Here is a 12,151-nt window from a genome sequence, read left to right on the forward strand (position 1 = left end):
CAGTAATCACGAAGTCAGCTATGCTAACAGGTAAGGAACCAAGATGTCAATCATCTACATTTATATGTTTCCTAAAATCCTTTTCTGTCTCTCCCACCGCCAAAGGTGGGATTCAGCTATACGTATATATATATCTGACAGGTAAGTTTCATGAACAAAATGATATTGTTAAGATACAATAAAGTTTGTTCATACTTACCTGGCAGATATATATATTTTAAGTACCCACCCACCTCCCCTCAGGAGACAGTGGAGATAGAAATCTGATAGAAAATGGGAATAGTTCCTGATACCCGCCTCCCAGCGGCGGGAATGGGTACTAACCACCCTACTCCCACTACGTGTGTCGTAAGTTTTTAGAAATTCTGTCGGACTTCAGAGAATACAGCTATATATATATCTGCCAGGTAAGTATGAACAAACTTTATTGTATCTTAACAATATCATTTTTGGATTTGTGACATCTGCTGGCTCTTTTATTTGGAGAAATATTTGAAACTGTAGTTCGTCTGACTAAGTACAGGCAGTCCCCGGGTTACGAAGGTGTCGGCTTATGACGTTCCGAGGTTACGACGCTTGTCAGTAGACGTTATTTCCAGGGTTACGACGCATGTTCCAGGGTTACGACGCCTACAACGCTCATCTGGGAGATGAAATATGACACTAAAAATGCAAAATAATCAATATTTGAAGGTTTTTATGATGAAAAATGCCATAAGAATGAAGTTTACATAGTTATCAATGCACCCAAAGCATTAAAAGTAAGGATTTTTGATGATGTTCCGGCTTACGACGATTTTCGGGTTACGACGCGTCTTAAGAACGGAACACCCCCGTCGTAACCCGGGGACCGCCTGTACAGTCAAACCTTGGATATTGTATGTCCTGGTTTTCATACTATTCAGTTTTGGTTTTCATACGATTCAGTTTTCGTCAACCTTTTCTGACGAAATTTTGACTCGGGTTTTGTGCATTTCCTCGGAATTCGTATACCTGGAAATGCTCCTTCTGGGGCCCTCCTCATGATTAGGCCCGAACCAAGCACCCAAACAAAGCATCTGTTCATTGTATATTTGTGCCTTTTTTGTGCTTTTTTATTCAAGTGCAACTGCTAGATAAGCCATCATCATCATGGGGCAAAAGAAAGTTTCAAGTGCCAGCCCTTCAGTAAAAAAGGCGAGAAACACTATAGAATTTAAGAAAGAACTTGTAGTAAGGTGTTGAAGGCGATAATTTGTGAAAAAGGCAAGGATGTTACATGCCAATCACATTATAAAAAGGGTACAAATGCTGCTGTTAGTGAATTTAAGGCCAACAGAGGCTGGTTTGAAAAATTCAAAAGTGAACAGACTTACATAATATGCCTACTTCAGTGATTAATGACATGTTTGCAAAGTGGTGTAATTTAAATTTTTTTTTGAGAATTATCATCCCAACAAAGATTTTGTAATCTGTCTCTCCAACATGTTTAATGACAATGCCCCCCTCATTATGGGACCACCTTGACGTGGTGAGGGGGCTCTCGAACCTCAGGAATCTCTTCTCAGGTTCGAACCCAAGAGTCCCATATGACATTATATATTTTCGAGTTAACTTATGTGGATTTTTCCCTTTTTGCCAAAATTTTTGAAAGCAAATAAATGAGAAAACATATCATGGCTTAACGTGGAGCTAAATCCGAAGCTAAATAGTGAGAACTGTGGTAGATCCATCATCTACCCAACAATGTTCGGACCTGTTTTTCAGGCGGAACTATTCTGTGGAGCTGGACCACGGATTCCAGGGGGGTCTGGTTCTAGGAATAGAACTCTCGGCATTCTATCCAGTTTGCCCATAATGTGATTAGGATGGGGATAATTGTATTAACATAATACTCTTAGTCCTAGCAAGCGGGTTCTGCTTACACTTGGGCCATACTAATCATGTTATGCTATCCCCTTTTGGGGTAGGGTAGGGATGCGGACATTTGGGAGTCCTTTCTCACTTGTGCCATTGGCGGAAGATTTAACTTCGCGAAGGGCCAATGATATCTTTTCAAGATTTCTTTTTTTTTTCTTTTCTTTTTTGTATAAAACTCAAAATTTATGAACATTGAAATAAATGATTTGAGTACCCCTCGGCCCCATGATGGAAAAACTACGGCACAGTTGATGACTATTGGCATGTCACTCCCGAATTTCCTAGGTACTGCCACAAGTAGTGAAAGTACTATAAATGATACAAAGGAACACCCTGTTCCAAGTAAAGCAGCAGAGCCAGAAAACCAAATAGAGTGCATAAATAAAAAAGAAACAAACAAAGATAAATTGGTAAACTCCAATGTCGTAACAATGGAACCATATATGATGAACAATATTTCTGAATTAGAGACAAATAATCCTCCCAACAATACAGAAAAATATAAAAATCATAATAGACAAGCAACATACATCAAACAAGGACCAAAAAGAAACAAAAATTACCGACTTAATCCCACATTGGTACATTTTGATGACCTCTTTTGACCAGATAATTGGTCAAGATTTCTAGTCCTCAAAGCTGACAATAAAATCTCAGCAGCGATGCTAGAAAACAAATTACTTAACATATATCCAACACAAGACATGGAATGCAGACACATCAAGGACAATGAATGGCTTATCCAAGTAACCAATAAAAAGCAGTCCACTGCCTTTTTAAGTATAACAGAAATAAATAATATAAAAGTAATAATTACAAGCCACGAAACATTGAATTATGTACAGGGTACAGTCATCCTACCCAATAGCGAGCAGGAGCTTCCTTCAAAACAACTACTGCTAGACTCCTTAAAATTGAGATAGAACAATATCCACGATTTAGAAATACATACTATACTCGATTTCAAGTAGGAAAGATAAAAATGAAAATATCAACATTGCCAAAATAAAATTTACTGGCAAAGACCTACCATTTAAAATAAAATTCTTGGACAAAATAGAGAAGTTCGTCCTTTTGTTCCTAAACCACTACAATGTACACAGTGCTCAAGGTATGGACACACATGCAAAAGATGCTGTAATAAGGCTATATGTGCACTCTGTGCATCAGATGACCATACCACTAATTGGAACTGTAATCAATCAAAATGTATTAATTGTGGACTAGCCCATCATGCAAAATCTAAGGAGTGTACATTTTACCAATATAACACAGAACTTCAGTTGTTAATAAATAGGACAGGAATGTCAGTCATGGAAGCCAGACTTGAGCTAAAAGTAAGAGGCATTAATAATCCATCCAAAACCCCCACCTTTTCAAATGTGACTAAAAATCAAGACATCAAGCAGCACAATAACAAACAAGATAATATAAACATAGAAACTAAATTTCATACCAATAATACTGAAACCCAAAATAAAAGTGATATTACAACAACCAATACCACCACTAACATAGATGATTCAGTTATCCATGGAAAAGAACTTCCAATAGAAGAAGAATTAAATAATGATGATAATCGAACTGGCAAAAAGAAAAGAATCCTAGAAAGAACCCCACCTAAGGGAAAAAAAGTAAATATTGAAAATTACAATCAATCCAGAGAAACTCCAACTACACCAGGAGAACATTTTAAAAAAGATATTAAACTAACCTCATCACAAGTGGAAATACACAATTACCCTCAATCTCAATCAAACAGCCAACATCTGGACAGTAAAGATCACTCTTTACAATTTCCATCAAATAATACTAATGAAAATCATACCATTAAACCAAACCAAAATATAACTATCACTCCCCAACCGTCCACAAAACCCAAATATCCCATTAACAACAACAAAACAAATAACCCCTCAAACCAACAGTCCTTATCACTACAGAAAAGGAACAATAGAATTACAAAACCAGAAATTTCTAAAGCTAGACCATATACTTCTGAACCAATAATTAACATTACCAAACATGCTTCATCTTGTGGTTGTAATGAATGCTTTGTAAGTACATATAACCAACTAGTAACTACCAAGACAGAGGACACAGTACGAAATTGTATAGACAATTTTACCAAATTAAGGAGGTGCCCTTTAACACACCAACATGAGAACGAATTATGTTCTGAATCCTTAAAATACAAAAAGGAAATTATAAAATAAAAAATAGACTTGTTAATATTCAACTATGAAAAACAATCGACTGCAGAATCTAATAACCAACATACAAATGCAACGATTAAAAAACCACAAATAAATTCAAATGCATATAAACTACGAGGTAAAGTAAAATCAGCAATCAATTTACAGAATTTAACACCAATTCCACCCAATAATGGAATATAAAATCATTCAATGAAATATAAATGGTCTCTCAACCCGACTACGTCTGGGTGAATTACAAAGAATCATACGAGACCACAACCCAATATGCATATGTCTACAACATATAGGAAGTAACCCTACAAATATCCAACACTATAAAATTGCCTGTTATTCACCAACTGACGGTGGAAAATTAGGCACAGCCATATACGTTCATAATAGCATTACATATGAACCTTTTGACATACCATCTATGCCATATCAAATAACATCAATTAAACTGTACATGCCTGACAAAAGTAAAATCACTATTTGTAATTTATATAACCAACCAAATTTCAATGCAGATTTCAGTGATTTTTCTGAACTTATTAGCAAAAGTATACAGGAACCCCTACTTATAGTAGGAGATTTTAATGCACATAATCCATTATGGGATATTAATAACTCCACTGACAGATCCGGAATCAACATAGAGAATACTATATAATGAAACACAACCTGTATTGTCTCGATGAAAGTGAAATTCCAACATATTTTTCAAATACACACCTAACCTTTTCTTCAATTGACATTTCATTATGTTCAAATGATATAGCCGAGAAATTTGAATGGAACGTCCTAAACGATTCATACACAAGTGACCATTTCCCAATCATTTTGAACTACTGAAGTAATGTCAAAATATTGCCACCTACAAGATATAATATCCAAAAAGCTAACTGGGATAAATATTTCCTATACACACGAAACATACCACCATTCCCACAATGAAGATCACAATACTACATGTGAATCCTTCTCAAACTTCATAATAAATGCTGCAGATAAAAGTATTCCAAAAACCAAATCACATTCCACAAAATCCCCTGTCCCATGGTGGAATCCAACCTTAACAACATTAAGTAAAATAAAACATATATTGGGTCGCAATCTTTTTAAAAGACCCAAAACTCACCTTAAATCACTCAACAAAATGCCCTATAATATAAACATATTAAACAAAATAGTTATAACAAACATAACAATTAACCACATTAAACCACTATATGACAAATATACAGCCAAATTTAGAAAAAAGGTAATAGCTGAAAAAATCGCATCATGGAAGGAATATGTCTCAAACATATCTTCAAACACATCCACAAGGGATATCTGGCAAAAGATAAGGAAAATCAATGGAAAACATATAAGACCTCCAAGAAGTGCAGTACATTTAAATGGAAAAATATACCATGATACTTATGAAATATCAAATATAATTAGGAAACATTTTGAAAACATCAGTGCTTACTCCAGCCTAGATATACATTTTCAAAATATCAGAAAACAAAAAGAAAATATAATACTCAATTTTGAAACTCTTGAAGACCTGGAATATAACTATATTTTTAACATGGATGAACTAGATAATGCCATCAACTCTTGTCATCCCTCTTCACCAGGATATGATAAAATATCATTTGAAATGATAGAAAAATTAGCTCCTATAGCTAAATCATATTTATTAAAATTTTATAATAGTATCTGGCTAAAACGTGTCTTTCCTGATAAATGGAAACATGCCATAATTATTCCGATAAATAAACCAGGAAAGGATGCAAGTAATCCATCCAATTATAGACCGATATCTCTAACAAGTTGCCTATGCAAAATCTTAGAAAAAATGGTTAATGCACGATTAACGTATGTAATAACCAAAGAATCCATTTTAACACCAACACAATCTGGTTCAATAGCTGGCAGATCAACCCTAGATCCCTTAACACATTAAGAAGATCATATCAAAAAAGGCTTTGAACAAAAGAAATTAACAGTAGTTATATTTTTTTATATAGAAAAAGCATACGATACAACATGGAAACATAACATCATGCAAAAACTCCACTCCAAGGGACTAAGAGGCCATTTACCAATATTTGTTAAGAACTTCTTAACAAACAGAACTTTTCAAGTAAGAGTAGAAAATTCCTACTCAGTAACCTATAAACTGGAAGAAGGAATCCCTCAAGGTAGTGTCTTGAGCTGTACATTGTTTGCATTAGCAATCAATGACATTATTATAGGTTTACCAAATGATGTAAAAAAACAGTTTATATGTTGATGACTTTGTCATTTACTATACGAGTAGTAATTTGAGACATGCTCAGAGAGTTCTCAGTACTGCCATTTCAAATATATGTAGTTGGACAGATTCAGTTGGATTTAAATTTTCAACTGATAAAACAAAAGCAATCGTCTTCTACAAAGACAAAAGATGGATGAAGAACCAAACAATCAAACTTCATCTTTATAGCACTGAAATACAATTTTGTACAAAAATCAAGTATCTAGGAGTAATATTTGATCAACATTTAAATTGGAAAGAGCACACCAAATACATTAAAGCCAAGGGCATCAAAGCCCTTGCCATATTAAAAAAGTTATCACACACTAATTGGGGAGCAAAGCGAGACATTTTATTAATGATAAATAAGGCAACAGTCTTATCCATAATAGATTACTGCTGTCCAATATATTCATCCGCCTCAGAATCTGCATTAAAATCTCTCGATGCAGTTCACCATGAAGGCGTGCGATTGTGCATAGGAGCATTCCGATCGTCCCCAACAAACTCACTTTTGGTAGAGGCAGGTATTTTGCCCTTAAAACATCACCGAAATTTGATAACAATATGAAGAGGTCTTTCAATGCAAGCAGGATCGTCTCCTGCAGCTGACTGCTTCCAAAACTGTAATCCAGTAACAGCAGTTAATAGTACTAGCTCTTTCCCAAAAAGAGCTAGATACATAATGAACTGCATAATATGGATCCAATTTTTCACCCACCAATGGAATTGCCACCACCATGGATTTTAAATCGAGTAAAGATATGTACCTCCCTGTCTTACCTACTCAAAAAGCAAATGATAAGTACAGAAATGTACCGCCAACATGCTTTGGAGCACATTAGAAGAAAAGGCGACAAATTTATGGTATATACAGACGGCTCCAAAATAATGTTGGAGTAGGAGCATCTGCATATTTGAAAAATATGTTAATAAAAAAAAGCCTACCTTTAATATCATCAGTATTTACTGCTGAAGTCACAGCCATACAGATGGCTTCTAGCTAGATATGCTATCTGAGGCAAAAGCAAGTGTCTGTTATTTTCAGTGACTCACGTAGCGCTATAGATGCAATAAGACAGTATAAACCAGGAAACCAAATAGTACAGGAAATTCAAATAAAAATTCATCAACTCCTCCGATCAGGAATATCATTGGAAATATGTTGGATTCCAGCACACATGGGAATAAAAGGAAATGAATATGCAGACTCGGCTGCCAAATTAGCCTGCACTATCCCTCCAACAATTACACATGCCCCAGTGTCAGACTGGGTAAAATCTGTTAAACCATTGATTTACCAGGATTGGAAAGGAGAATGGGCCTCGGTGCCAACAACAAATAAACTTAAAACCATAAAAACTGAAGTGTATGCATGGAGGACATCCTCACAGGAGGAAAGATCAAAAGAGGTGATCCTAGCAAGGCTCCGTATAGGACACACAAGATTCTCACATGGTCACTTGATGTCAACACCACATGCTGACCCAGTGAAATGTAACAATGTCAAACACCCATGACAGTACAGCATTTGCTTGTTGAGTGCCCAAATTGGACCCAGCAAAGATCTATTTATCTACGGAATTCAGAAATGAAAAGTATTCTTGTTGAAAGGGATTTTTCAATTAATAACATCATAAATTTTTTAAATAAGACAGGTTTCTCAAATAAAGTCTAATTTTTTTTTCCCTCAGGATTGATCCCTGAGAACCAGCCCGAGAAGAGTCTACTTGAGACTCAGAGGTCTGGAAAAACTAACCCCTATTAATAATAATAATAATGACTGCCTTATTTCCCTATAGGCAAATTTTTTTTTTAAAGCTACCACAGAAGCAAGTGTCTCTGGACATTTTTGTTGTGCAACAGGGGTCCAGTGACTGTCAAGCAGGTTCTAGTGCCAATAAATAACAAAGAGGGAAAGTTACCCCAGATAATGCCAGTAAAGAACAAAGAGGCAAAGTAACTCCAGATCGGCCCTTGATACCTGAAGTCCTTTTGGAGGGGGATTCCCCTTGCAAACAATAACCTCTTGTTCTTCCCGGGACGGGTGGGTGGAGCCTGCCACGCGTTCCGGGACAGGTGGGTAAGGTCTGCCACGCGTCCCGGGATGGGCGGGCAAGGCCCGTCACGCGTCTTGGGACGGTCGGACGAGGCCGACACGCATCCTGGGACGGGCGGGCAAGGCCTGCCGCACATCCTGGGATGGGCGGGCGGGTGAGGCCCGCCACGCTGGGCATGCGTTCCGGGACGGGCGGGCGAGGCCCGCCACGTGTCCTGGGACGGGCGGGCGAGGCCTGCCACGCGTCCCGGGATGGGCGGGCAAGGCCCGCCACGCTTCCTGGAACGGGTGGGCGGCGCCTGCCACGCGTCCCGGGACAGGCGGGTGAGGTCTGCCATGCTTCCTGGGACGGGCGGGCGAGGCCCGCCACACGTCCCGGGACGGGTGGGTGAGGCCCGCCATGCATCCTGGGACGGGCGGGCGAGGCCCGCCACACGTCCTGGGACGGGCTGGCGAGGCCAGCCACACATCCCGGGATGGGCGGGTAAGGCCCGCCGCGCATCCTGGGACGGGCGGGCAGGTGAGCCCCGCCACGCCGGGCACGTGTCCCGGGACGGGTGGGCGAGGCCTGCCACACGTCCTGGGACGGGCGGGCAAGGCCCGCCACGCATCCCATGATGGTGGGCGAGGCCTGTCACATGTCCTGGGACGGGCAGGCGAGGCCCGCCATGTGTACCGGGACGGGTAGGCGAGGCCCACCACGCGTCCTGGGACGGTCGGGCCTCGTCTGCCCGTCCCCGGACGCGTGACAGGCGGGCGCGGGTGAGGCCTGCCACACTTTCCAGGATGCGTGGTTGGCCTCGCCTGCCCGTCCCGGGACGTGTGGCGGGCCTTGCTTCCCGGGATGGGTGGCGGGCCTCACGTCCCGGGACGGGCGGGCGAGGCCTACCACGCAACCTGGGACGGGCGGGCGAGGCTTGCCAAGCCTCCTGGGACGGGTGGGCAAGGCGCTCCACGCGTCCTGGGATGGGCAGGCGAGGCCCGCCAAGCTTCCGCGGACGGTCGGGCCTCGTTCGCCCGTCCCAGGACGCGTGACAGGTGGGCGCAGGTGAGGCCCGCCACGCGTCCCAGGATGGGCGGGTGAGGCCAGCCACGCTTCCTGGGAAGCTTGGAAAAGAGTTTGAGACTTTCCTTCTAAGTAGGTGGCATATTCTGTGTCAGTCTTAGGAGATGGACAGAGACAGTTACGGCGGAAGTGGTAGATTTTGCCGATTGTTCTTGGCTTGCAATAAACTGAGTTTCATCCATTCCGTTTCCCTGTTCCCCCTTTGTTTCCAACTTAGACATGATTTTTATATGTAGAAGGAACAGAACTAGAATACTGTGTCATTGTTCTAAATGAACCAATTCTCTCATGCAAAAGTTCTTGTCTGTGGTTTCCAAAATTGAAATAAAATTCTGTTTGGTATTCGACTCAGTTTAGCTCTTTGTCCGTCCTTATGCATAAATGTAATTGAGTCTAGGCTTTCGAGTGAGAACTTTAGAGTGCTGGCATAAAGCTGAATCGGGTTGGTTCTCAAGAAGTCTAGTGATGTGATGGACAAGGTTGTTAGGTTTAATTGCTCATACTAAGGGAGAACAAGGAGCTCTTTGGCTCCCTAAGAAACTGTTATTCTAATTATTTATGCTGAGGCCCTTTTATGGGGGCTCGTGCCGTCAGTGCACTTCATGCAGTGCACTGCAGGCGCTACTTGAGGTTCTTTCCAGTTCCTTTAACACTGTGTAACCCCCTTTATTCCTTTTAATATACCTCTTTTACATATTCTGTTTCTTTCATATTACTTTCTGCCCTCTCCTAATAATTGTTTCAAGTTTATTTCCAGTGCAGAATGCCTCGTAGGTCCCAACACTACTTTTGGCCCATATTTTATATTCCAATTCCAATTTATATCTCGGGTATCCATTTTTATTCTTTATTCCATACAATTACTCAGCTAACTTCTAGCAGTTGCAGATTGTAAGTCAGTTAAACTGCAAAATTGCTACTCAAAAACCAGAACCCTAATTCCCCTGATGCAGAATATGCAAGTTTCAGCAGCAAATAATAATTTTTTTTTATTTTTTCTGTATTTTCTGCAGTTGTAGGAATTGTTGCAGTCTAGCATCAAGGCAGGAAGAGTCTACCTAAGACTCGGAGGTCTGGAAAAACTAAGCCCTATTAACAATAATAACATGTAGTGTGAAGAGCTGACTTCAGCAACATATGCAACAAAAGACAAGTACTAAATAGTGATGTGTAATAATTAAAGATCAGAAGACTTTCATTTAAAGTTTTCAAGGAACACAGAACTGTTTAAGTTTTGCCCAAAGTAGACAATTTCATGCCTTTTCTTTTGTCTTTTCATTCAGAAACATAAATACGTACTAGTCATTCAACAGAGATTGGACTCATCTTGCAAATTCCTTGGTTTCGTATAATTTCAAGAAATATGTTGTGAGAGTGCACAAATTTACGCGAGTTTATAATCTTTTTTTTTTTACTCGACTGATTTACTTTCCTTTCTTTCCTGTCAATGTATCATTAAGTTTCAGTAACCTTTCAGATTCTGTTTCTTCTTAATCTTGTTCTTTATGACGCCAAGAAAAAAGAATCGGTAGAAATACAAGAGTACAGACTTTTTTATTTTCTAAGAATGACTGGCAAGGGACATATATAGAGTAATCACAGTTTTATTGAATAAAAATGAAAAAATTGGATTAAAAGAGAAGAGTTATTGAATGCCCAATTACACTGACATATTGAAAGCAGTGTTGAAGAAACTAAATTAATGAATTTCTTCAGTCCATCAGTATAGCATCCAAAGCTGCATGAAACAAAGTGTCTTGGTGAAATTCTCTCACTCGTTTCTTTATTGTGCTTTAGCTTCCACAAATCTCCACTCACTCTCAGTTTTCCATTGTCCAAGTAGACCTGGATCCTCCAACCCTCCTGGTATCTATAGGAGCCCTGCTGACACTATCAGTACTCGTGTTCCAGGGGTTGTGAGAAGAACATGGCCAAGCCATCTAGATCCATCTCCCTTTCATCATAATCTCATCTACTTATGAAACTAATGAAATTTTTCCTCATGGTATCATTTCGTAACTTTGTCCTGACTCCCATTATTCTTCATGAAGCTTTATTCTCAATTTGACAAATTTTTTTACAATTTCTGTGTCATGATATGATTCATGCTTGTAAAGCATGAATCATACTTGAATTACGAGTAATCTTACTTTTGTATGCAATTTCAGTCAGTTTCATTTCAAAGTCTTATTCAGCCTAGCATTGTTTGATTTGAATTGTTACTTTCGCCAAATTCGGAATGTATTGGATATAGTTTCCAAATGCTTGAAGAAATACATATGTATTTCATAGCACAGATATATATGTACCTATAAGTTTTTAATTTATTTTCACGCGTTTATCAAAAGGCAAAGTAGAGGGAGTTTGGAGGTATTGTTGCTGTTAGATAATAATGACCTTGCCCGCCATAAAATGAATACGTACTATTAAGTAATATCAGTTGGATTTGGAAGATATTAAGAATGACTATGGATACAGTATACTAATATATCAGAAGCGTCCATATTGTTATTCATACACATGGTTGGGTCCTTGATAAAAGTTTTTTTTATATGGGTACTTTTATTGGGAGCACTTGTATTGTTAAAGGTGGCCTTCTTTTGGCGAATGTCATTGTAAGCTGTTCCAAACAGTGTCGTCAG

This window comes from Macrobrachium nipponense, chromosome 17 (genome assembly GCF_015104395.2).
Source record: "Macrobrachium nipponense isolate FS-2020 chromosome 17, ASM1510439v2, whole genome shotgun sequence".
In the NCBI taxonomy this organism is placed as follows: domain Eukaryota; kingdom Metazoa; phylum Arthropoda; class Malacostraca; order Decapoda; family Palaemonidae; genus Macrobrachium; species Macrobrachium nipponense.